General features: G+C 37.3%; 1 long non-coding RNA gene across 1 annotated transcript in view; it reads left to right on the top strand.

The window, feature by feature from the left end:
* The window catches only part of LOC144288703 (uncharacterized), an 81,117-nt gene extending 58,987 nt beyond the window's left edge, over nucleotides 1–22,130 (top strand). Inside the window, exons 6-7 of the long non-coding RNA XR_013356668.1 lie at nucleotides 18,027–18,086; nucleotides 21,600–22,130. This is a non-coding gene — a long non-coding RNA (uncharacterized LOC144288703). The remainder of the gene's footprint in view (nucleotides 1–18,026; nucleotides 18,087–21,599) is intronic.
* Nucleotides 22,131–25,939: the final 3,809 nt, after the last annotated feature.

Consider the following 25,939-nt stretch of genomic DNA (forward strand, 5'->3'; position numbering starts at 1 on the left):
CATTTTACGTAGCCTGCTTGTACTCACTGAAGTTTGAGGACTGCTGATGCAAGGTTACTTTGTGCATCGGATTCAGGGTATTTATGCCATCCACACATGCATTTCCTGCTTTCTACACACTGGCCCATTTCAGTTCATAGAATAAAATCACATATTAAAGCAATTACTGTATTTGGATAACTGACACTTTAAAATTTAGTTTCAAAGAATTTATAAAGTGAAACAAAATAAAACCAAAATACATCTGCTTTGAACTGAAATAAGTTCAGGCAAATAGGTTAACTTTCTTTCATTTTTCAGCTGAGAATGGATTATTTTTATGAATGTCTTAAATTCCTTCTCTTACCAGGGCACTAACATCCTATTTCAGACATCTACTTGCTCTTCCCACTAATTCCATGTTACCTGTCACCTCTACGACTTTCCATATGGGGTTATCCTAGATTGAATCATTCCTCAATCCTCTCTTAATTTTTATACCTTTCCCCCACCCCATTGCCAAGGTTGTGTCCTACACAGGAAAGCTTTTATTGTATGTATAAAGAGGATTAGGTGCCATTCCTTTACGGTTCCACAGTCTGCTATAATGCCATAGTGCTATAATGCTATAATGCTGAATACACTGTCATGGCTCTTCAAACTTTGTTATAAGGCTCTAGTTACCTGCTTCTTCTCTCTCCTCCACTAGACTATATATTTCTATTGGTTAAGGATTGTGTTTTGTTTAAGATTGTATCCATACTGCTGAGCACTGTGCCTGGAATGTGGGAAATACTGAATAAATATTTGATGAACAACTGAATGAGTCAAAAAATACCTCAGTGCTATTTTCTAACATGAAAGACAGTCTTAGGAAGTGTTACAGTTGTCCTTTAAGGAAGAAAACCTCTCTGGAAAGCACTCCATGGCCATAAATATGTATCTTGAAAAAAAGTTCCCCAGAAGGAGACAAAGATGGCACCAAGAATTTTTCTCTTGGATACAACAATGTTTATAATCACTTTGCTTCTGTGATTAGATTTTTGCATATGTACTTATTAGTTTACCATAATTAAATTATATCTCTTGACCCCAATTTTTCTGTGAAAAATTTCAAACATATAAGAGTCAAGAGAATTTTATAGTATACCCATATATCTACCACATGGATTCTATAATTCATACAGGATGTTCAAAAAGTCCTAGTGAAGTTTTAAGCTTTAATAATTTCATAGGTATAAATGCTAAAAATTTATAAAAATATCTTGTAAACATTTATTTCACTTTATATTTAATTTTGTGAATTTTAATATTTTAATTTTGTTTTCTTTGTTTTGCATCTTTGGAGGCACTGAAAGAAAAATTAAAATTGAAAGTTTATATGTCAAAATTTATAAAACTAAAGTCTAGACATTTGAATAATTAAACTTTTAAATGATAAAAATGTATAGCATTAGATTATTAAAGCTTAAATAATTATTAAAGCTTGAAACGAACACTAAGGACATAATCAACAGAGTGAAAAGGCAACACATGGAGTGGAAGAAAATATTTGCAAATCATATATCTTCATATAGAATATGAAGAATTCCCACAACCTGACAACAATAAAACAATTAAGAAATGGACCAAGGACTTGGTTGTTTCTCTGAAGAAGTTATGCAAATGACCAATAAGCACATGAAGAGATGATGCTCAACATCATTAATCATTAGGGAAATGCAAATCAAAATCACAATGAGATCCTACTTCACACTTATTCAGATGGTTATTATAAAAACAAAAGATAAAAAAACCACAAATAACAAATCTTGATGAGGTTATGAAAAAATTGGAACACTTTTCAACATTTAAATTAAACATAGAATTTCCATTTGACTCAGCAATTCTACCTCTGGGTTTTTACCCAAAAGAACTGAAAGCTGAGATTAAAATAGCTATTGTATACCCATGTTCATAGCAGTTCTTCACAATAGCCAAAAGGTGGCAGCTACTCAAGTGTCCATCGAAAGATGAGTGGATAAACAAAGGGTGGTGTTTACATACAATGGAATATTATTCAGCCTTAAAGAGGAAGGAAGGACTTCTGACGTGCTACACAACATGGATGAACTTTGAAAAGATTATACTGACTGGACATAAGCCAGTCACATCACAAAAGGACAAATACCATATGATTCCATTTATATGAGGTACATATAGTTGTTAATTCATAGAGACAGGAACTAGAATGGTGGTTCCAGGGGTTGGGTGGGTAGGAAGGACTGAAGAGTTGCTATTTACTGGATAATTTTAGTTTAGGAGATGAAAAGAGTTCTAGAGATGAATGATGGTGCAGGTTGCACAGCAATGTGAATATACTTAATGACACTGAACTGTGCACTTAACAATGGTTAAAATGGTAAGTTTTGGGCACCTGGGTGGCTTAGTTGGTTGAGCATCTACCTGCTTTCTGCTCAGGTCATGACCTCAGGATCCTGGGATCTAGCCCCATGTCAGGACTCCATGCCCAGTGGGAAGTCTGCTTTTCCCTCTTCCTCTGCCCCTCTCCTTGCTCAGGCTCTCTCTCTCAAATACATAAATGAAATCTTTAAAATGGTGCTATGTTAAATATTTTTACCACAATAAAAGTGCTGTTTTAGAAATGTTGAGCAAATATTCATAATGAGTAAAGCAAATTTGTTTGTTAAGATAATAAAAGAAGGGGTGGGGCACCTGGCTGGCTTAGTTAGTGGAGCATGTGACTCTTGATCTTGGGGTTATGTGAGTTTGAGCCCTACGTTGGGTGTAGAAATTACTTAAAAAAATAATAAACGAAATGGAAAGACTCAATATTTAAAGAAAATTAAAAGAGAAAAATACATTGCTTCTTCTCAAGGAAGACATTGCATCAGAAATGGAATTGTCAAATGACTGAGTCAGATGGCAGTTTAGTTTCATCTATAACCATTTGCTATGGTGAGATGAATATAGAAAGAAAGTAATGGGGAAAAGTTACTGACTGGTAAATTTTTCCTATATATTCCCCTTAACTTATCCCTTTCTTTTGTCTGTCTTTCTTTTTTGTCAGTTCAAATGTGTTCAGATATAAATAGCTTGTCCATGGAAGCAAATAACATAACACTTTCCCCAAAGGCAGAATTTGTGCATATGGTAATTTAAAGAGACAAAAAAGAGATAATTTAGCTCCCTTGTGTAAATTGCCATGACTACCATGGATAAGCTTCCTGGTATTAGGGATAGATAAGGTTGAGATTATTATGAAATCACTAGATTTGGCCTTATTGAATTAGCTTTATCTAAAAGGATCCACAATTGAGTTTATTACTTAGCTTAATTGGAGGACAGTTAAGAAGAACCCAATAAAATCTCACAAAAGTCTGTTTAGTGTGCACTAACTGCTACAGTAATGATGAGCTGAATGGAAAACAAATTTAAACATTATAAAGATATGGATTTATAATGTTTGAACATTCTAAAAACTAAAGATCTAGAAGACCGGAATGCAAATTACTGTAGAGATATACTTTGTGTTGACTGCTCCACAGAATAAACACTGCCTTAGAGATCATTGTCATGTTTCCTTGAGCTTCAAAACAAATTGATAGAATATGATACACCGTCTTCCTGCCACAGGCAAGCAGCAGGAAATACAGATAGTTTATACTGCTTGGGCTTCCAAAAAAGAAGAGAAAATACCAAAAGATTAATGGTTAACCCAGCCTTAAAATTTGAATATTGCCCCTTTGCTGAGCTATTTTCTTTTTTACCAAACCCCAGTCACCCAATTCAAAAAAATCAGGCTTTTATGGAGAAGGGATTGAAGAAAGGGGAATGGGTGAGAACTATTTTAAAGAAGGGTGAAGGGAAATATGTTTTCTTGCCAGTGAAAATTCATAGGTAATGAATTTATATTGTACAGAGTTTTATTTACTTCAAAAAATGCTTTGAAATTGGTTTCTAATGTATATTTGAAAACTCAGATATATTTCCTTTGTTTTTACATGTTTCTGAATTGATCTGCCACCTGCGTGGCTGTAGGATATACCAAATTGCTTGGGTCATCATCTGTTCAATAGGCTTCCATCTTAAATTAGGGTCAAGCCATTTTCTAGCCTTGCAGAGGATTCTTTGTGATTTTGTTCACATCTTTTTCCCTGTGAATCAAAACAAAAATTTGAGCTCAAAATTCCTCTTAAGTAGTAAGGTTCTTAAAATAAGCAATAGCGCTGTTGTGGCAGTGTGTATGTGTATATATATGTGTGTATATATATATATATACACACTAACACACACACACACACAGACGTATATATGGAATTTTAAAAAGACTCTCACTGTTTAAAAACAAAATCTGAAGTAATGTGTCCCTCTAGATTTTATTTGGAATTAGTAACTATGGACTTCTTTCCTTTATGGGCTACGATCCCTGAATATGCTGACCCCTCCTCAGAGAGCACAGTGGAAAACTCCTCTGAGTGTCAGTGCTCCTGTTATTGATGTTGATGGCAGAGTCTTCTAATTCTAACCCCTGCTGAGTCTTTAGAAACCTGGTGGATTGTTAACATGGTTAGCAGGAGTTCATGAACTCTGCTCTGTATAAATGCAAAATCCTGAGAACTTTGATATGGAATTGGTGGTAAAAGATTTCTCTTCATATTTCTTAAAATGTTTTAATAGTTTATATTTTAAAAGGACAAATTTATAGAAGCTTGTTGGGTTTTCATATTATAGTTTCTACTGTATAAATATTGCATTTTCAAACATAATATGCTTAGAGAATTGTTATAAAACTCATTTTTTGGCAATATGCTTATAACCTGCCCCTCAGCCATTTAAAAATAAATAGCAAATGTTTTTCTATATGTTAATGGAGCAATTTAGAAATATTCAGTTATTTACATAAGGGAAACATACGGTAGCAATGCAGCGAAAATCAGTCATTTGGAAATGATTCGAACATATAGTCATTAAAGGGTGTATTTATTACTCTCATAAAATTAAGGAAATATCTAAAGGAACAATCATTACATTAGATTTACAGTTAAGATACCCTGTTGTATGTGTTGTGGTTGTAAATCAAGTGTATTTTTCCAGAGGGTATTCGAGTATAGAGGCTAGAAAAATTTCCTGGTGGGCACTTTAACTTTTCTTTGCTTGTCAGGAATGAACTCAGCTAAATAAAGTAAAAGAGAGTAAGGAAGACAGAGAAAGAGAGGGAGAGGGAGAGGGGGAGAGAGAGAGAGAGAGAGAGAGAGAGAGAGAGAGAGACTGGAGAAAGAAAAGCTAAAGTGAGAAGATGAATATTTAATTTCTAATGGAAATTTCCCACGAACTAGATAGTATTCGCCTGTGGATTAATTTATTCAAGTGCTTTTTCTACTAAATACAGAGCACTGTGGGAAGGTTCTGTTGAGTCCTCAACTTTGTAAACAAGGAGTAAGTTCTCTCTACATAGGACAAGTACACTGAATCATTAAAGGAGTGGTCATCTATTCCTCTTTTCCTCCTTCTCTATCTTTCCTACCCCTTCTCTGTTCCTCTTTAAGCTGAAGGAAAATATTCTCCTATGGGCTGATACATAGAGTAAGATTCCATGGGCCTGAAGAGCTCTGTCTGGGAAAGAGGAGCACTTCCTGGGGAGCCCTAGGGTTCCTTTCTTGTGTGGAAAGCTGATTGTCTTCATAACCATTAGCATTTATTGAGTGTTTGGTGAACAACTGAGAACACCAAAAAATAAGAGCTGATGTCTGTCTTTCAGAAGCTTACAATCTTGGTCTCACTTGTCCAGGGACATAAATATGTAAACCAGTACTTGGCAGTGCATCTTGAAAAGTACCCTGATAGAAAAGATATTTGCAAATGACATATCTGATAAAGGGTTAGTATCCAAAATAAAGAACTTGTATAATAACACCCCTAAAATAAATAATCCAGTTTAAAAATGGGCAGAAGACATGAATAGATATTTCTCTAAAGAAGGCAGACAGATGGCCAATAGACACATGACAAGTTGCTTAACCTCACACATCATCAGGGAAATGCAAATCAAAACAATGAGATATCACCTCATACCTGTCAGAATGGCTAAAATAAAAAACACAAGAAACAGCAAGTGTTGGTGAAGATGTGGAGAAAAAGGAACCCTCCTCACACTGTTGGTGGGAATGTAAACTGGTGCAGCCACTGTGGAAAACAGTATGGAGTTTCCTCAAAAAGGTAAAAATGAGCTATCCTATGATTCAGGAGTTGCACTACAGGGTATTTACCCCCAAAATACAAAAACAATAATTCAGAGGGATACATGCATCCCTATGTTTATAGCATCATTATTTGCAATAGCCAAAGTGTGGAAGCAGCCTAAGTGTCCATCAGTAGATGAATGGGTAAAGAAGAAGTTGTATATATATGCAATGAAATATTACTCAGCCATAAAAAAGAATGAAATCTTGCTATTTGCAACAACATGGATGGAGCTAGAGAGTATTATGTAAGCGAAATAAGTCAATCAGAGAAAAGCAAATATCATATGATTTCACTCCTGTGTGGAATTTAAGAAACAAATGAGCAAAGGAAAAAAAGGGAGAGACAGGGATCCCTGGGTGGCGCAGCGGTTTGGCGCCTGCCTTTGGCTCAGGGCGCGATCCTGGAGACCCGGGATCGAATCCCACGTCGGGCTCCCGGTGCATGGAGCCTGCTTCTCCCTCTGCCTGTGTCTCTGCCTCTCTCTCTCTCTCTGTGTGACTATCATAAATAAATGAAAAAAAAAATTTAAAAAAAAAAAGGGAGAGACAACCAAGAAATAGATTCTTTTTTTTTAAAGATTTTATTTATTTATTCATGAGAGAGAAAGAGACAGAGAGAGAGAGAGAGAGAGAGAGAGGCAGAGACACAGGCAGAGGGAGAAGCAGGCTCCATGCAAGGAGCCTGATGTGAGACTCGATCCCGGGTCTGTAGGATCAGGCCCTAGACTGAAGGCAGCGCTAAACCGCTGAGCCACCTGGGCTGCCCAAGAATAGACTCTTAACTATAGAGAACAACTGATGGTTACCAGAGGGGAGGTGGGTGGGAGGATGGGTAAAATAGGGGATGATGATTAAAGAGGACACTCATCATGATTAGCACTGAGTAATGTATAGAATTGTTGAGTCACTATATTGTATACCTGAAACTAATATCACACTGAAATTAAAATAACTCAAATAATAAACTTAATTTAAAAGAGAAAGAAGAGTATCCCAATAAAGAACCAAGTATCCCATAGGTAGATGTGAGTAATTTATTAGGCAGTGATCGAAACTTTATAGAGTAATGACATTTGAGCTTAATCTTAAAGAATGTGGAGGAGCTCACCCAGAAAGGAAAAACATTGCATATAGAGGGAACAGAACATGCAAAGGCAAAACATCAAGGATCATGTGCTTGGGGAATGACAAGCAGTTTGGTGTGGCTGAAATGTAGGGCTTGAAGTAAGAGTTGTGGGATGCAGTGAGGGGAATTGCAAGACATGAGTATGTTAAAGAAGACTAAGCAAGGTTATAAAGAAACTTGTTTGGATTTGTTTATTTATTTCAGGAAGCAGAAAAGAGCCATCAGAGGTATTATTGAGATTATCAAAGGAGCATTACATTTGTGTTTTAGAAAGATCACTTTGATACAGAAGAAGTTAGAAACAGAGAAGTTAGTTAGGAGTCCAGGTGGGAGATGATGGGAGTTTTATTTAAGACAGTGGGTTATGGGATTGGAAGAATAGCATAGTGTGGAGAGATTCAGGAAGTAGAATCAAGAGCACTTGGTGATAGATTAAATTTGGGAGTTGAAGTAGAAGAAACATCAAGAATGACTTTAGAGCTGCTTTTACTTTGAGAACTGGTGGATACCATGTGGACGGTGGCAAGAGGTTTAGGAAACGTGGAGGTAAACAACTTTATTTTAGACATGATTGCCAGCCTGCTGACTATGGCCAGTTTGGCTTGTGGGTTTTAGAAGAGAGAATGGGTTGAAAGGTGTGTGTTTGGCAGTTGTCATTATTTAAGGGGTAGGAAAAGCCACAGAAATAAATAAAATTGTTCAGATAGAACTTTTGGAGTGAAAGCTCCAAGGAGTGAACTCTGGGGACTAATCAGGGAGGGCATTGGGGTGGGGTGGGGGACACATGAGGGATAGAATAGAGATGTGTCCAAAAACCTAGGGGGCTGAGGAGCTCCAAGAAGGAGGAAGCAGTCCACAGTGCTGCCCAGTGTAGGCAAATCACCCAGAAGTACTTTCCTCCAGGCTGCCCAGGCATTCTCTTAGAAGCTAGAAAGAAAGAGCAACTACTCTTTGAGGTGTTTCCTTCTGTCTCCTCCTTCCTTTTACTTATTTGCTCTCTCCTACCCCTTCACTCCTTCTTTTTTTTTTTTTTTAAGATTTTATTTATTTATTAATGAGAGACATATAGAAAGAGAGAGGCAGAGGCACAGGCAGAGGGAGAAGCAGGCTCCCTGCAAAGAGTCTGATGTGGGACTCAATCCCAGGACCCCAGGATCATGACACGAGCCGAAGGCAGCTGCTCAACCACTGAGCCACCCAGGCATCCCATTCCCCCCACCCCCCGCCCCTTTTTTAAAGATTTTATTTATTTATTTGAGAGAGAGAGAGAGAATGAGAAAAAGAGAGAGAGAATGAGTGAGGGAAAAAGGGGAGGGGCAGAGTCTGAGGGAGAAGTAGGTTCCCTGCTGAGCAGGGAGCCTTACGCAGGGCTCCATCCCAGGACCAGAGGATCATGACCTGAGCTGAGGGCAGACCTTAACTGACTAAGCTACCCAGGTGCCCACTCCTCCTTTAAAAAAAAAAAAAAACCATGGTTGCTTCCTGAAATGAACTTGGGGTTCCTTCCCCCCTCACCCTGCAAAATAATTCATAGTATTTGCATTGCTAGTTCAGGACCAAGAAATGCTGGAATTTGAGTTATGACTCACTAAAAGCAGAATTTATTCTTCTCTATGAATGCAATTCAGGTTTACCATTCTGCTCTTGAAATTTGCTTTTAATAAAGCAGTCTCCCAGAGCCCAGGTCTCAACTGTTGCATAGGAGGGGACACAGGAATGGACCAGGGCTCAGGCTGTTCAGTGCCTGGGGGTCTCTGCCTGACTGCTGGATCAATATTTGACAGGGAATCCAAGTATAACATTCTCTGATTAAGAAGAGCCAGGCATTCTTCCATTCTAATTCCCAGATTCCTCCAAACTTCCTGTATTGAAAATTGCTTTTTGTCTGGATCAGCAGGAAACTCAGTCTTTTGGGATTCAGACAACCATGAAGTTTATCAGTCCTTGCGGCTGAACATCCCATTTACTCCAGGGGTTGGGAAATCTTTCCATCCACAATCACCGATCCACAGAAAATGAAAAATGAAACAAAGGGCCCAGAGTTCTAGCAGATGTGAAAAAAAGTTAAAAAAAAGAAAAAGATTAAAAAAGAGAAAAAAAAAAAGAAATGTAGACTCAAAGATAAAAGAAGAAAGCTGCTAACATGTTTTTAAGCACCCACAATGAGCCAAACACCTGCTATGTGTTTTATATAGTCTTATTCCCCCCTTAACAGCACCTCCATGAGGTGAGCGTCCTTCTATCCATTTTACAGATGAGGAAGGTGGAATGGAGGGATGTTAGTGACATGACCAGAATCACACAGCTGATATAGGATGGGCTGAGATTCAAACCCTGATAAACAGCTCCAAAGCCCATGTTCTCACCAAGCAAACAAAGAAGGTAGCAAGAGGACTAAAAAGAAAGATCTAAAAATGAGTAAGAAAGAAAAAGCAGTATTTCTCGCCTTCTCCGCTTGTGCTCCCTGCAGCTCCAGTTGCAGAGCTTTCAATCTTTCCCTTCCTTCGTGTCAGCTGTCAGAATCTTCCCTGTTTGCTGTCCAAGAATCGCCACCCATCTGTCTTGTCTCTTCTCTTACTGGGTTAGGCTGGAATTCACCTTCGCCGACATCTCATTCCGCTTTGAGGCTGCTGACTCAGGATCGTGCACATGTCTGAAAGAGAATTCCCCCAGGAAGAGCCAGGGCATGCATCTTGCCACAGGAACACACATTCCTGCTGTTTGCACAGCTGTATTTGTTGCTCTTAATGGTAGAGGAGGGAGGCTCAAAAGACACTTGGTTTTAGAAAACTTTTCATGGTCTAGCTAGAAGAAATTAAACTAAGGGCCAGAGGTTTCCCACTGCTTTTCTAGGGGCCAAGATTCTTTTCTTTTTGAATTCTCTCTTGTCAGTGAGGAAGCATTATAGCAACTGCTATATAAATGTTACCATTTATTTTTGAGATTTGCCTGAAGGAAGTTTCTCCCTAAAGAAATTATTTTTTTTCTTCCTCAAAAATCTTTGAGTTCTCTTTCTAAAAGGAGTATTTATGACTTTTCCTTGACCAGAACTAGGTCATTGTATTCAGTGACCACATCGCTCACCAATGCTGAACCGTCCTCTTCCTCTGCCTCTCTCAACAATCTGGGTCTGTTTTTCAATTTAAAGCAACTGTTCATGGAAATCCTGCCATGAAGGAAAATATTGTGAGTCAATACATTTTGGGCCGAGTCCAAGCCTCAGATAATGAAATCAGTAGTAGTACTTGTGCAAGAAGTAATTTGCCTCCTGATAGTAATAAATCTGTTATTTGTATGTCACAAACATAGCCTAAATGTATTCCAAGGTCTTGCTTGGAGTTAGTAAAATGGACTTTCTGATGCATCCATAACTAATTTTGTGACTATTTATAGAACTATTTTTTTACATAAATCCTAATTACTAGAGAGTATGCTTTATTTAAGTACTAAAATAGGGAAGATATAGTCATTTGTTGTAAATGTAGGGCCTCATCAGTATTTCCTTGTGTCATTTAAGTGTTTATGTGTTATGGGACAGAAGTGATGATACCTTCCCTTAGGTAACTCAAGGGACAGGCTGAGTGATTAATAGTGAAAATATTGGGTTATGTGGTAAAGAAATGGTAATATTGCATTGACTAGAAAATGGTTGGCGTCCTCATGAAATATTGCTACAAAAGTTCTTTTGAGATAGGTGACCTGTTTATGTGCCGTCTCCAAAATAAATGGATCTCAAATCAGATTCTGTGAAGTTTAAACCACATTAAAAATTATATTTGGACCAAAAGCCCCTCTTCCTTTGCACAGAAATTACAATTTTGATCAAATCAATGTTGGAAATATTACTTTTTCTTCCTAGCAATGGTGTATCTAGAAATAGTTTGTGACAGCAAGTCTTTTTATAGCTTTGCTTTCAACATGCATTTACGTTTTAATGATACATTCTTCTCCAGTAAAAATGTAATTGTAACACACAGAAAATCAACACATTTTAAGCTTTCTGAGTATATTTAAACTGTCAACAGTGTGCTGTCTGACATACACTGTTGCTTTGCTTCCGCCTTTAATGGCTAAGTTGTTTTCTAAAGACAGTCTAATGACACAAGACTCCAAATCCTGTCGGACCATGTGAACTAAGAATGACCTGAGTGGATAGGGATGCTTTGGCCATCTGTCATTGAGAGCCATATTGATCTGGAGATGGTAGCTGAGGGCACTGTGTACTGAGTGTATGGCAGTTTGCTGAGGTGATGATAACCATCACTGATACCTTTGTGATGGGTTTGATTTCTCATTGTGTGTTCCCCAGCTATGGAACCCTTGGGCAGTAAGTAACCTGGTTTTAAAAGTACTCTTCTAGGTCAAAAGGGTACATCAGTTCTCATTAGGTCACACTTTAGCATGTTGTAGTAAAGTACAAAAAAGAGCTTCTTTTTATGTTTTTATTTTGAATTTTTTTCTATTTTGAAAAAATGTAGTATTATATTTTTATTTATTTTAAAAAATATTTTATTCATTTTTTAAAATTTTTATTTATTTATGATAGTCACACAGAGAGAGAGAGAGAGAGAGAGAGAGGGGCAGAGACATAGGCAGAGGGAGAAGCAGGCTCCATGCACTGGGAGCCCGACGTGGGATTCGATCCCAGGTCTCCAGGATCGTGCCCTGGGCCAAAGGCAGGTGCTAAACCGCTGCGCCACCCAGGGATCCCTATTCATTTTTTTTTTTAAAGATTTCATCCATTTATTCATGAAAGACAGAGAGAGAGAAAGAGAGAGAGAGAGAGCGAGAGAGAGACAGAGACACAGGCAGAGGGAGAAGCAGGCTCCATGCAAGGAGCCTGACGTGGGACTCAATCCCGGGACTTCAGGATCACGCCCTGGGCTGAAAGCAGGTGCTAAACCTCTGAGCCACCCAGGGATCCCCTTATTCATTTATTCATGGGAGACACACACAGGGAGGGACAAAGACACAAGCAGAGGGAGAAGCAGGTTCCATGCAGGAGCTTGACGTGGGACTCGATCCCGGAGCCTGGGATCAGGCCCTGAGCCAAAAACAGACACTCAGTACTGAGCCACCAGGTTTCCCTATTTTGAAAAAATTTAAAGCATACAGGAATTTATACCGTCCCAGAGTCACAAAATTTTAATAATTTGCCTTTTTGCCTTTATCTATTTATCTGTCTGAATCATTTAAAATAAAGTTTCAGTGGGGCGCCTGGCTGGCTCAGTCAAGTGGAGCATGCGATTCTTGATCTCAGGGTTTTAAGTTTAAGGCTCATGTTGGGTGTAGAGATTACTTAAAAATAAAGTTTCAGATATCATGACAGTTCAACCCTAAATACTTAAGCAAACACTTCCTAAAAGTAAGGAAATTTTCCCCTCTCCCTAATACTAGTATTAAACCTAAGAAAATTAACAATAATTCCCAAGTATCATCTAATAGCCTATCCTTATTCAAATTACTCCATTTGTCCCCCAAATGCCTATAATGTTTTTTTCAAACTAGGATCCACTCATGGTTAATGTATTACATCTGTTTCTTAAGTCAAAAGAATTCCCTTTTAATGTTCAAGAAGCATGGCAAAAGTGAAGAGAGAAGTACTGGTGTCAGGTTCTATTATAGGTAGAAATAGATAATTAAAGTGTTTTGTTCACACACATTCTACCCCCTAAAGTCTAAAGCAATTTAGATTCTAGCTGGTGAAATTCTTAACAAGTTTAAATGTTAGAGTAAAGTTCTGTGACTACTCTTTCAGGAGAGAATGATTTTTCTATTCTATTTCTATCTTCTTTTTCAATCTGTGCATGGTGAAAAGAAGTTACTCTTAAAAGTCTGACTTTCAGTAGGTTTTTAAAAATCTATATTTGATAAATAAAAATTTTATATAAAGTATACAACATGATGTATACCTCTCAAGTATACAACACCTGTATCAGTTATAAGATGAATAATATCTGGAGACCTAATGTATATGGCATGATGACTATAGTTAATAATCACATACTGTATACTTGAAATTTGCTAAAAATGGGGACTCCTGGGTGGCTCAGTGGTTGGGCGCCTGCCTTCGGCTCAAGATGTGACCCTGGGGTCCTGGGATCGAGTCCCACATCGGGCTCCCTGCATGGAGCCTGCTTCTCCCTCTGCTTGTGTCTCTGCCTCTCTCTCCCTCTGTGTCTCTCGTGGATAAATAAATAAAAATCTTCAAAAAAAATTTTTGCTAAGAGTAAATCTCAAGTATCAGGAAAAATTGAATAACCACACTGGTGCAATGAAAACGTGAATATGGTAAAAAGTCATAGTTGTGAGTGACAGATAATTTTAAAAATGGTATTTAGTACTAAAGTTGATACATGGGGCACCTGGGCGGCTAAGTCAGTAGAGCATCTACCTTCAGCTCAGGTCATTATCTCGGGGTCCTGGGATCGAGTTCTGTTGGGCTGCCTGCTAAGTGGGGAGTCTGTATCTCCCTCTCCTGCCACTCTCCCTGCTTCTTCTCTCAGATAAATATATAAAATCTTTTTTTTTAAGTTGATACATAATGGGTTTATTTAATTTTTTAAAAGTAATCTCTACACCCACTTTGGGGCTAAAATTCACAACCCCAAGATTGGTCCATGGACTGAGGCAGGCATCCCAGCACTTGAGGTTGGTCAGTGTGGTTTGGTTTTGCATGTAGTGGCAGCATGCTCATTTGGATTAACATAGTAAGCAAGTGATGGCAAGTATATTAGAATTAGAGCATGTAGTAATTAACACAAATGTGATGAAATGCATTCTCTGTATATGGGAATGACCTTAGTTTTTCATCTGTGGTCTTCCTGTGGTTTCATAAAGATGTTTCTCAGTAAATAACACTCTATGCTATTGTCTTATATATTAAAAAGAGTCCAGCAGAGTGCTGTGTGTTTACATAGTGAGCATTCTATAAATGTTAATTGTTGATGATATACAAGCCTCCCTTCACCTTTGATGTAATTTCTAGATCACAAAACAAGGCAATAGGATTAAAGAATTAGATAATGTACAAAGGAAACATACACTAAAAAGACCCAGGAAGGTAATATAATTTTTCAATGGTTGCAGTAATTCACATTGGAATTCAAAAACATTTGCATTTATTAATATACTTTATTTAGCATATGTTTGTCAAGAATTTTTGATGTGCTGGGCCCTATGTAGAGACATTACATTAAAGAAAAAACCTTTCATATGGAAAAATTCAAACATACATAAAAATAGAGAGAATAGTATAATGGATCCCTGTGTACCTGTTATTCAGCTTCACTACATCATATTATTTGGCCAATCTGGATTCACCTGTCCTTTCCACTATTTGGGAGGGGTGGTAATGAAGTATTTTAGAGCAAATCCCAGATATCATGACCTTCATATATAAATACTTCTGTCACTTAGACTGTGTGTTAGACTCTGAAGTTTTATGAAGGCTATGAAATTTGGATTTCTGGAACATTTTGACTAGAGATAGATTAGTAACTTTAAAAGATTCAAACCTGGGGTGCCTGGCTGACTCAGTAGAGAATGTGACTCTTAATTTCAGGGTTGTAAATTCAAGCCTCACGTTTGGTGTAGAGATTACTTAAAAATAAAATCTTTTGGGGATCCCTGGGTGGTTCAGTGGTTTAGCACCTGCCTTTGGCCCAGGGCATGATCCTGGAGTCCCAGGATCGAGTCCCACATCAGTCTTCCTTTTTTTTTTTTTTTCCACATCAGGCTTCCTGCATGGAGCCTGCTTCTCTCTCTGCCTGTGTCTCTGCTTCTCTTTCTCTCTGTGTGTCTCTTATGAATAAATAAATAAAATATTTAAAAATAAAATAAAATCTTTAAAAAATAAAAGATCCAAACCCTACATTTAGTACTTAATCATTAGCCTATATTTATTTAATAAAGGTAGTTGGTCCAGGAGTGCCTGAATGGCTCAGTCAGTTGGGCATTCAATTCTTGATTTCAGTGTGGGTCATGGGGTTGAGCCTGGCTTTGGGCTCTGCACTCAGTAGGGAGTCTACTTGAGATTCTCTCTTTCTCTGCCTATCTCCCCACTAGTGTACACACACACTCTCTCTCTCCGTCTCTGTCTCAAATAAATAAGTAAATGAAATCTTTAATAAAGGTAGTTGGTCCATGACAAAGTTCAATAGTTTGGAAAAGTATTATATGTTTCCCTGAGATATAAAATATGAAATGTTAAATAATAAGCATTTTCATAGACTTTGGATTACAAAGTATTCATCAATATGTTATTTTATTTTATTTTATTTTATTTTTTATTTTTTTTTATTTATGATAGAGAGAGAGAGAGAGAGAGAGAGAGAGGCAGAGACACAGGCAGAGGGAGAAGCAGGCTCCATGCACCGGGAGCCTGATGTGGGATTCGATCCCGGGTCTCCAGGATCGCGCCCTGGGCCAAAGGCAGGCGCCAAACCGCTGCGCCACCCAGGGATCCCTCAATATGTCATTTTAAATAGTAGTAGAAGATTATGATTTTTATGAGGATATTTGTGTGTGTATGTATGAGAAGGGAACAGCATTAAATTTAAGACATACACACATATAAGCAATGGGGAAACGGTCTATAGGTCCTTCAATCACATTATGTTCTCTATAAAGCCTAGGAATAATAATGATGCAGAATTCCTATATAATTTATTACTTTATGATGAACTTATGACCCTGAAATAAAATCAGGTATGGTTTGATTAGAGGCAATCAGGAGAACACAATGAAGCAGAGACTCAGGCAAGGTTCAACTCAATAAGGTGACTTTTAAGAGTAAAGGTTGAAGAAGGTCCTGTGCTCATCCTTTGATATGCTTCCATCATTTCCTGGGACAGGCCCATGGGTGGGTTTACTGCACTGTCCTACTTACATGCAAAACTTATTTCTGAGTTTGTATTGCTTCTTGAAATTTCCCTCATTTTTTTAAGCTTTTATATTTAAGTGATCTTTATACCCAACATGGGGCCTGAACTCACAACCCTGAAATCAAGAGTTGCAAGCTCCACGGGCACCTGGGTGGCTCAGTGGTTGAGCATCTGCCTTTGGCTCAGGTCATGAGCCCGGGGTCCTGGCCTGAGTCCTACATCGGGCTCCCTGCTTCTCCCTCTTCATGAATAAATAAATAAAATCTTAAAAAAAAAAAAAAAGAGTTGCATTCTCCACCAACTGAGCCAGCCAGGTGCCCCTCTAGTCCCTCATTTTATAATAGAATCATATAATGTATTATCAAGAAGAAAAGGACCCGCGAAAACATCTGGTCTAACCGACTCCCTTGTTTTAGAGAAAGAATACTGAGGCCCAAGTTTCAGTGACTTGCAAGCCTGCAGAGTTAGGACTATAATCCAGGTTTTCTGATTTTCTACTTTCCACTTCATCATGTAGCTTCTCCATATGGTTTCATATTCAGAGGTTCAGTCTTAAGGTAAATGAGTACCCTCTAGGGTCTCAAATGTGTAAAGGTTTTTTCCTAGATCAGCACTTCAAAATAAGTAGAAATGAACATTCCATCTGGTCTAATGTGAGGGACAGAACATTCCATCATTCCAAGTAATGGTATAGTTGACTTGCAGTACTGGTGTCTTTACTTTATAATGTGCATATAATCTCATACTTTTTAGGGAGGCAGCCTGACTTACTTTACTGTAAGAATGTTTTGTTTTGTTTTTTTCCTCTCTGGAGCAGTTAGCACTGACTATACAAAGGAGTGAGCCATCTAAATATTTTTGATTAGTTGATATCCTGGACTTCCCAGGGCATCTTGGATATGACTCTCACCTTTGCTGTCTCACTGGAGCCATCCTGGTACAGATTTAATCTATGGCAGCAGCTGCCTTAGAATTCAACCATGTGTAAATTCCAAGGCTTTGGAGGATGGCATTCAGATATTTGTGTATTATATATGTGCATTTGTATTCATATATATGCATGTATATATACACATATAGACACATAGTATGTGTTTTATGTATGTACTGCAGTCAGGACTATAATCCAGGGTTGGTTTTTTTTTTAAAGATTTTATTTATTTTATTTGTGAGAGAGCACAAACAGGGGGCAGGAAGAGGGAGAGGGAGAAGCAGACTCCTTGCCAAGCAGGGAGCCTGATGTGGGGCTCGATCCCAGGACACCAGGACCACGACCCGAGCTGAAGTCTGATGCTTAACTAACTAAGCCACCCAGGCACCCTAATCTGGTTTTCTGATTTTCTACTTTCTATTTCATCATGTAGCCTCTCCATATAGTATATGAGTGTATACACATATATGTGTTGTATGTATGCGTGTGTGTATATATATACACATTTAGAATTTTATGTATATATAGAAATATATATATTATACAAACATATATAAATTATATATAATTTCTATATATAGAAATTCATATATATATATATACACACATATACAGGATGAGTTTAGCATTGGTGTTAGGTTAGGGATAAAATGCTGAAATGTTTGTCTTTTGCCTAAGCCATGAAGGCAGGGCTTTGCTCCAATTAAAATGTCATTTTTCTGTTCAAAAGTTCCACATTTATGTTTCTTACCCTAATATTTCAGTACCCAAATAAAATATTTTCTCTATTAAATAATCCCCCTTATTTCTGTAGACCTTTGAAATCTACAAATCTTTTAAATATCCATTATCTGGCATAGGTACTAAATTCCTGCTGATGAATCAACAGATGAATTTCATCGACTTCTCAGACCTATAAGGTATGCAGAACAAATAGTCATAGTAAATATAATTATTCCCATTTCTCAGGAAACTGAGAGCTATTGAGTTAAACCATCTCATTCAGAATCCTACAACTAATAAAAGGCACAGCCAGGACTCAGCTTCAACCTTCTGATTTCCAAATCAGTGCACTTTCACTACTATCTCTGATCGTAGGAAAGACATTTAAAAAAACTTCACTACTTAGGGAGAGATCATGTTACTGCAATTAATTCTCCTGCTTTCATACCAGATAATTTGGGTTTCTAATTACGACTTACTTGTATATCTTCTTTATATTATACTTTTAAGACTCAGTTTAGTCCTTACTGTGAAATATTTTCTGCCCTAAAAAATATTGTAAGAATGGAACACAGCTACTGATCAAATCCAATACCTACAAAGCAGTACATTTGGTATGTATTAAATCTAATATCCAGATACATTAGTATACATGCTACCTTCTTAACTAACATCTGTCTCTCATACTTCACTGAAATTACTAGTGAAACTATGACTAATAAAATTGGTTTAGAACCAAAATTCAATAAAAGCAAAGTTAATTATGTGTTTGTAAGAGAATAAGCATACAGTTAGATCAATATGCAAATTGTGACCTTCAATGGTCTTTTCTGTCTTCTTTTAAGCCCTTAGTCTTGCAAAGATTAATTTACTACCTAGAACTTCATTTTATGAAGCCACTCAGACTTAGATTACTAGATTTTTAATTGTTTACATATCAATGATACATATGTATATCTGTGTCTCAATCTTTATATCTTTGTGTGGGAGCCCTGTTTTAATAGAAGAAACAGTGCATGAGGCAAATAAATATGTTCAGTTTCATGTTAACAAAAGAACAGGCCAATTTAGAAAATGAAGTTCACATCAACATTTTCTAGGCACCATTGTTTGACACTATGGTTGACACGGTGGGAAGTACAAAGTCAAATAAGACATTTTCTGGTCCTTAAAGAGTTTACAGTTTAGTGGAAGAAATAGTCATGTTCACAAATAATTAAAATACAACTAGCATTTGTTTTTTTTTTTTTTAATTTTTATTTATTTATGATAGTCACAGAGAGAGAGAGAGGCGCAGAGACACAGGCAGAGGGAGAAGCAGGCTCCATGCACCGGGAGCCCGATGTGGGATTCGATCCCGGGTCTCCAGGATCGCGCCCTGGGCCAAAGGCAGGCGCCAAACCGCTGCGCCACCCAGGGATCCCGCATTTGTTTTTTAAATAGAGACACACACAAAAGCAACAGAACAGAAAATGGAGAGGTTTATTCTATACTGGGGAAGGCTTCACTGAGGAAATGGCATTTGATCTGATCTTGTGTTGGATTTTCACTGGAGGAAGTAGGGAGGCAGGGTTGGGTAGAAGAAAGGAGAGCAAAGGCACAGAGGACATAGGGACTACAGTGAGTAGTCCCTCCATCACACTTTCCAAATATATGACAAAACAAGATCTGTCCCTATAGTTTCAGATCCTGACATTGAGTTAGTTTGTACAGTGGGTGGTAGATGTATTCTTGAAAGTCATTCTTGTGTTGGGAATGGCTGGTCATAACTTACTTATTCATGGAAGTAATTGCAGACCACATAACTATCTCACTAAGCCCAACCTAAATGCATACCGATTTATCTTCCCCTTGGATCTCAAAATGTTTGTGGCTTCTTTAAGATGCCTGGATGAGAAAGTGTGATGGAAGCAAAGTCAGAATCAAAGAGACAGTGGTCTCCTCTTATTAAATATAAATATATCTTATTTTTGCAAGTTTTACAAAATCTATGACCGTATAAACACATTGCTAGAAGCTTAAACTTCGTTAATGTTATAATAAATTAATTTGTTCGTGTCCCTAATGTTAATTCCCTTTCTATGAATTCATGAGGTGAGTGCTCTTTAAACACCTGCTAATAGATTAGAGATTTCCCAAATGTTTCTGAAGATCTTAGAGCACACTTGTAAACAAAAGCATCTGAGCCTCAAGGTGATATGCAAGAATAAAGCAGGCAGTGAATTCTCAGCTTTGTGTTTGCACTCAAGCTACTAAAAGGTTCAATCTGAACCAGTATAGAAGACTATTTATGTTCTTATTAAGAATATGCTACGTATGAGGGATACCTGGGTGGCTCAGTGGTTGTGCATCTGCCTTTGACTCAGGGTGTGATCCTGGAGTCCTGGGATCGAGTCCCACATTGGGCTTCCTGCATGGAGCCTGCTTATCCCTCTGCCTATGTCTCTGCCTCTCTCTGTCTCTCATGAATAAATAAATAAAATCTTAATAAAAAAGAATATGCTACGTATGAAAGAAAAGGGGAGGCTGTTTCTGCTGTTTTTGTTGCATTTTGTTTGCTTTTAGTCTGAAAAGTTGAAATGGCTTGTTTAATTCCCAGATAACTACTTTTTCTTGGCTCCCTTCCTCAGTTAAGCTTTCTTCATTATTTTCTTTTTAAACAAAGGAAAAGTTACATTTTCTAGGTTAAGATTCTAAGGTCACTTTTCTTTCAATGCCAATTATGTCATAGGGAATAAAGAACTTCTGTCTTAAAGGCTGTCAACTAACTGAGACCCTTTGTGTTATGAAGAAATGTTGCATTTTGAAGAAACAAATTATTTTTGTGAACTTCCTGCTCACTGACCAAGGCAGGCTTCTCACCAGTGCCCCATTTAGGCCCCTTTGGCTTGCAGGGCTCTTCTATCTGTAGCCATCAAATGTCTTATGCTAAGTCATCTGGGACAGTTACATAGAAAATAAATGAAAAGGAATTCACTAATTCTGTAAATATTGAGTGAACACTTATTTGGTGTAGATCCTGTAATTAGTTTCTGAAAATGCAAATATGAGGAAGACAGTCTCTGCCATCAAGAAACTTAGAATTTTATAAATAGGTAAACCCAGTTTTATAAGAGAAATCCAACTGAGAAGAAAAGTGCAAAGCATGCAATAACTTTCCTTGCCTGGTTGGCAATATGGAAGTTTCATTGATGCTGGGTCTGAAAGGATCCTTGGGAGTTTATAAAAACAATAGGTAAGGCATTCTGGGCAAGAGATTCTAGGTAGGAGGAAGAACATGTGTTAAAAACCCTTTTTTGGAAAAATGCCCCAGGAAGTGAGAAATGTTGTACAACAGGAGCATGTAGTGTATTTAGGGGAATAGTTGGAGATACAACTGGGAAGTTAGCTTAGTGTTGACTGTAACTAAGAAGATTTGATTTTGTTGTGTGAAATAATACAATGTGAAAAGCAGAGAAAATATAAACTTGAGGATTATTTTTAAACATTTGTTTGCAGATGATCCATTAAGTTCTGATCCACAGAATGATCCACAGAACTAAGATTTGGTCACTTAAACAATGTAACCTTTGCATGATGCTTCTGGATTAAAACAGATAATTTCATTCCATGCTTTGAGATTATCTGTAGTTATTACAATGTGAAACATATTGACTGTATCCTTTATAGAGCCAAGATATAAAACATAACTTTCTCATGTTTTCCTTTAGGTGAGAAGAGTCATTATAAGTATGATTACTACAGTAATGGGAGCAAGCTGGAGGGGGGAGGTGTTGAAAAGGCAATGAGACTTTTTTAAGGCAAAAAAACCTCATTCAATGACTTAATTCAAGTTCTCTATTAGATTAGATGCCATTTATTCATGGAGCCAGTGAATTGTACTTTAGCTTAAAGTAAAAGTGGTTTTTTTGTTGTTGTTGTTGGTTTTTAATCAGACAAATACTTATATAGAGGGACAAATTACTAGTCTGAGAATTCTTAAACTGGTCCTATTTTCTCCCAAGCTGCATAGTGAATATGCAACACAGTAAAATGAGTAAAAGACAATAAAATAGTTTTTACTAAGTATGGTAAGTGGTTACTAATTATCAGTAAGTGGAAAATAGACCAGTAGCCTTTCTGTATTCATGAAAATTCTGAAAGTTGTAAAACAAAAATGTCATTACTTTTCTCTTATTAAAAGAAAATAAACATTTACACTGAACCTCATATTTTCCTTAAGCCAATTCATTTTTTTTGTTTCAATTTTTAAAATTTAAATTCTAGTTAGTTAACATATAGGGTAATACTGGTTTTGAGAGTAGAATTTAGTGATTTATCACTTACATATAACACCCAGTGCTCATCCCAACAAGTGCACTCTTTAATCCCCATCACCCATTTAGTCCCTTGCCTGCCCACCTCCCTCTATAAGCCCTCGGTTTGTTCTCTATAGGTAAGAGTCTTCCTTAAGCATATTCAAATAAACTTAGAAGAATTGTAGCTGTCACCTTTTATCACCAGTCTTATGAGGCATAAAAGTATTTGTCTAATGGTATTACTGAGTGCTTATTCTGGGCACACTTGGTGCTGTGGAGTGTTCTCAAACTACTTAAATAAAAAATTAACTAATAGTGTAAACACTAGAAAACAAGTCATGAGATGATCCATGATTATGTGTCAAACATGGGGCCAGACATAGGTGGTAGGATCCGCAAAATGATTCCCGAATATGAGTGTTAATATTATTTATGTAAGTGACATATTTTACATAAATGCTATAAAAGGTATATGTCATTCGGTAATTTGTTTTTTGACTCAGCAGTATGTCTTAGAGATCTCTCCATGTTAATGCATAAAAAATTTTGTTAATCCAAAGTTGCTTAGTACTTCTGGGTATGTGTATATCGTAGTCTGTTTAGCTATCCTCCCATGTTGGTTAGCATTTAGGTTGTTTCTAATATGTAAATGAACTTTAATAGGTCTGGAGCATCTAGTGGGTGGAAATAAATTTTAGCTTTATCTGTTATGTTTAATTTTTAATTTATTTTAAAAGATTATTTATTTATTTGAGAAACTGAGCAAGTAAGAGAGAGAGCGAGAGCACAAGCAGGGGGAGAGGGAGAAGCAGACTCCCCACTCAGCAGGGAGTTGGAGGCAGATGCTTAACCAACTGAGCCACCCAGGCACCCCATGTTTAATTTTTTTAAATAAGGAGGATATTATAATGTACTACTTGTTAAAATTTTAAAGTCTTTAAAAAATATATTTATTTAATTATTTATTTTTATTTGTTGAGAGAGACAGACAGACAGTGTGAACCAGTGTGGGGAGGGGCAAAGGCAGAGGGAGAGAGAGAATCTTCCCACTGAGTGAGGAGCTAGTTGAGAGGCTCGAGCCCAGGACCCTGAGATCATGACCTGAGCTGAAACCAAGAGTTGGAAGCTTAACTGCCTGCCCACCGAGGCACCCCTAAAATTTTAAAGTTTTAATGACACTTATTTTGGGGCAACCATTTAAGTATTTGCCCCCACACTCATCATTCCTATGACATCCTGATCTACCTGCCCTGCCTCTGATATGTAAAGCCAATCAGTCTGCTTGGAGGGGTGTCTCAACTTTCCACTGGGCACTGGTATCCTTTGGAGTTGAAGCTGTCCCTAAATTCTAGTCCCTTTGGCTGAAGCTTTGATTCCCATGTCTCCTTGCTGTCAGCCTCTGCTGCCTCCAGCTAACAGAAGGTGGTATGTATTCTCATTTTTTTTTTGAAGATTTTATTTATTTATTCATGAGAGACAGAGAGAGAGAGAGAGAGAGAGAGAGAGCCAGAGACACAGGCAGAGGGAGAAGCAAGCTCCATGCAGGGAGCCTGACATGGGACTCGATCCCAGGTCTCCAGGATCAGGCCCTGGGCTGAAGGCGGCGTTAAACCACTGAGCCACCCCGGAAGCCCTGTATTCTAATTCTTAGCATGGTTGGTTTTCTGAGAAGTAAATCTCGATTAAAACTGTCATAGATTATTTTATTTTTTAAAGGTTTATTTATTTATTTGAGAGAGCAAGAAAGAGAGCACGTATGATGGGTGGGGAGGGGATTAGGGAGAGGGAGAGAAAAAATCTCTAGCAGGCTGCCCGCTGAGCCTGGTGCCCAAAGTGGGGCTTCATCTCACCACCCTGAGATCACAACCTGAGCCGAAATTAAGAGTCCCATACTCAACCGACTGAGCCACCCAGGTGCCCATGTCATATGGCTACTTTAGATCGAGCTTTCTATTTCATCTCCATTAAAAACAAAAAACAAAAAAACAACTAAACTAAAAGGTAGTTCTTGTTTTATAATTTTTTTAGTTTTCAACATAAATTTTTTCTTTGATGGTTTTCATTTTGAAAAATTTAGTCTTTATTCTGTGCGTACCTGGCTGACTCATCAGTGGAACAGGTGACTCTTGATCTTGGGATTGTAAGTTTGAGCCCCGTGTTGTGTGTAGCGATTTCTTAAAAATAAAACCTTTTAAAAAAATAAAGTAGTCTATGAACTCTATTTAGTATGAGCTTATATTTAATAGCATAGTAAGGAAAGAACACTACCAACACTATAAATTCTAAATATTAGAATTGCAATTAAATTTTCTGGGCTGGTTTCTTTTCATGTTGTATTTTCAAAGTCATCTATTTTCTTGTGAGGTAAAAATACAAAGAAACTGAAAGTGGTCACTCAAACACATATAAAGCACATTAAGCACATATAAATGTTTCCCAGTTTGTCTGAGATTTTTCAGAAAAATAAACAACTGTAAGTCTGTTGTAATCTTTGTTAAAAAGAAACAAGTCAGTTCCTTTCATCTTGACTTCACTTTAGTAAATTAAGATTAGGCCATAATGGCAGCCCCGGTGGCTTAGTGGTTTAGTGCCGCCTTCAACCCAAGGCGTGATCCTGGAGACCTGGGATCGTGTCTCACGTTGGGCTCCCTGCATGGAGCCTGCTTCTCTCTCTTCCTCTCTCTCTCTCTTTCTCTGTCTCTAATAAATAAATTAAAAAAATTTTTTTAAAATATTTTTTAAAAAAATTAATAAAATCTGGAGTATTTTTTCAAGTACAATATAAAATGATTGGTGTCTATAAATGGGATTTTAGAACAATGCCATTAAAACATTGACTTGTAGATGGTGATAAGCACTGGGTGATGTGTGGAAGTACTGAATCACTGTATTGTACACCTGAAACTAATATTACACTGTCTGTTAACTAACTGGAATTAAAAAAAAAACTTTAAAAAATGAAAGATAAAAATAAAAAATTGCCTTCAGCATATTTCTAAATACTCAATTCTATTTACACAATAACTATTTATATATTTGAGACAGAAGTTTAGCAGAAAAATTTTTAAATGAAATATTTAAGAGGATAATCTCAGCTGCTCCTTGCTGTTTTAAGAGTTATTTGGGGAATGCCCAAGTCACCATACAGTGCTAGAATATCATAAACATTGCTAAAGGTCAAGCCGTAGTAATCCTGACAGCTTACTCTAAAGCTCTGTGTTTGGCGTCTTTTTCCATAATGAGAGCAGATTGTGGAAGACTTTTGGCACTTGAAAAATATCCCTTTCCAGTTTATGGTTGTAGGAGCTTGAAGAAAATGCATTTATAACTTTCACATTTCTTAGCAGAATAAATTTCATCTCTTGCCCTCTCATTGTTGTGTTTATAGATGAAATAAAGAAGCAGGTAGAAAGGAGGGTACATGCAGTAACTAACCTGAGAAATACATGGTCATTGAAATCTAAAAGGCAGGGAGGTTTCGATCTTTGGGCTCACCTATAATTTGTGCACCATAAATGTAGAAGGCAGTCAGCAGGGACTTTTTAATGACAGTGCTGTCTATAACAGGATCATCAAGCACGACATTGGCATAAATCATTGGCACTTTGCAAAGTGTCACTTCTGTCAACCTTCTAGTGATGTGATCTTTAGTCTTTCAAATCCATAAACTGGCATTTGGATCAGCTAAGCATCTTACATCCTGTCTTGCATATTAAAGCTGTTTTAGCCAATATTGAAATGCTGAAGTCATG

This window comes from Canis aureus, chromosome 18 (genome assembly GCF_053574225.1).
Source record: "Canis aureus isolate CA01 chromosome 18, VMU_Caureus_v.1.0, whole genome shotgun sequence".
In the NCBI taxonomy this organism is placed as follows: Eukaryota; Metazoa; Chordata; class Mammalia; order Carnivora; family Canidae; genus Canis; species Canis aureus.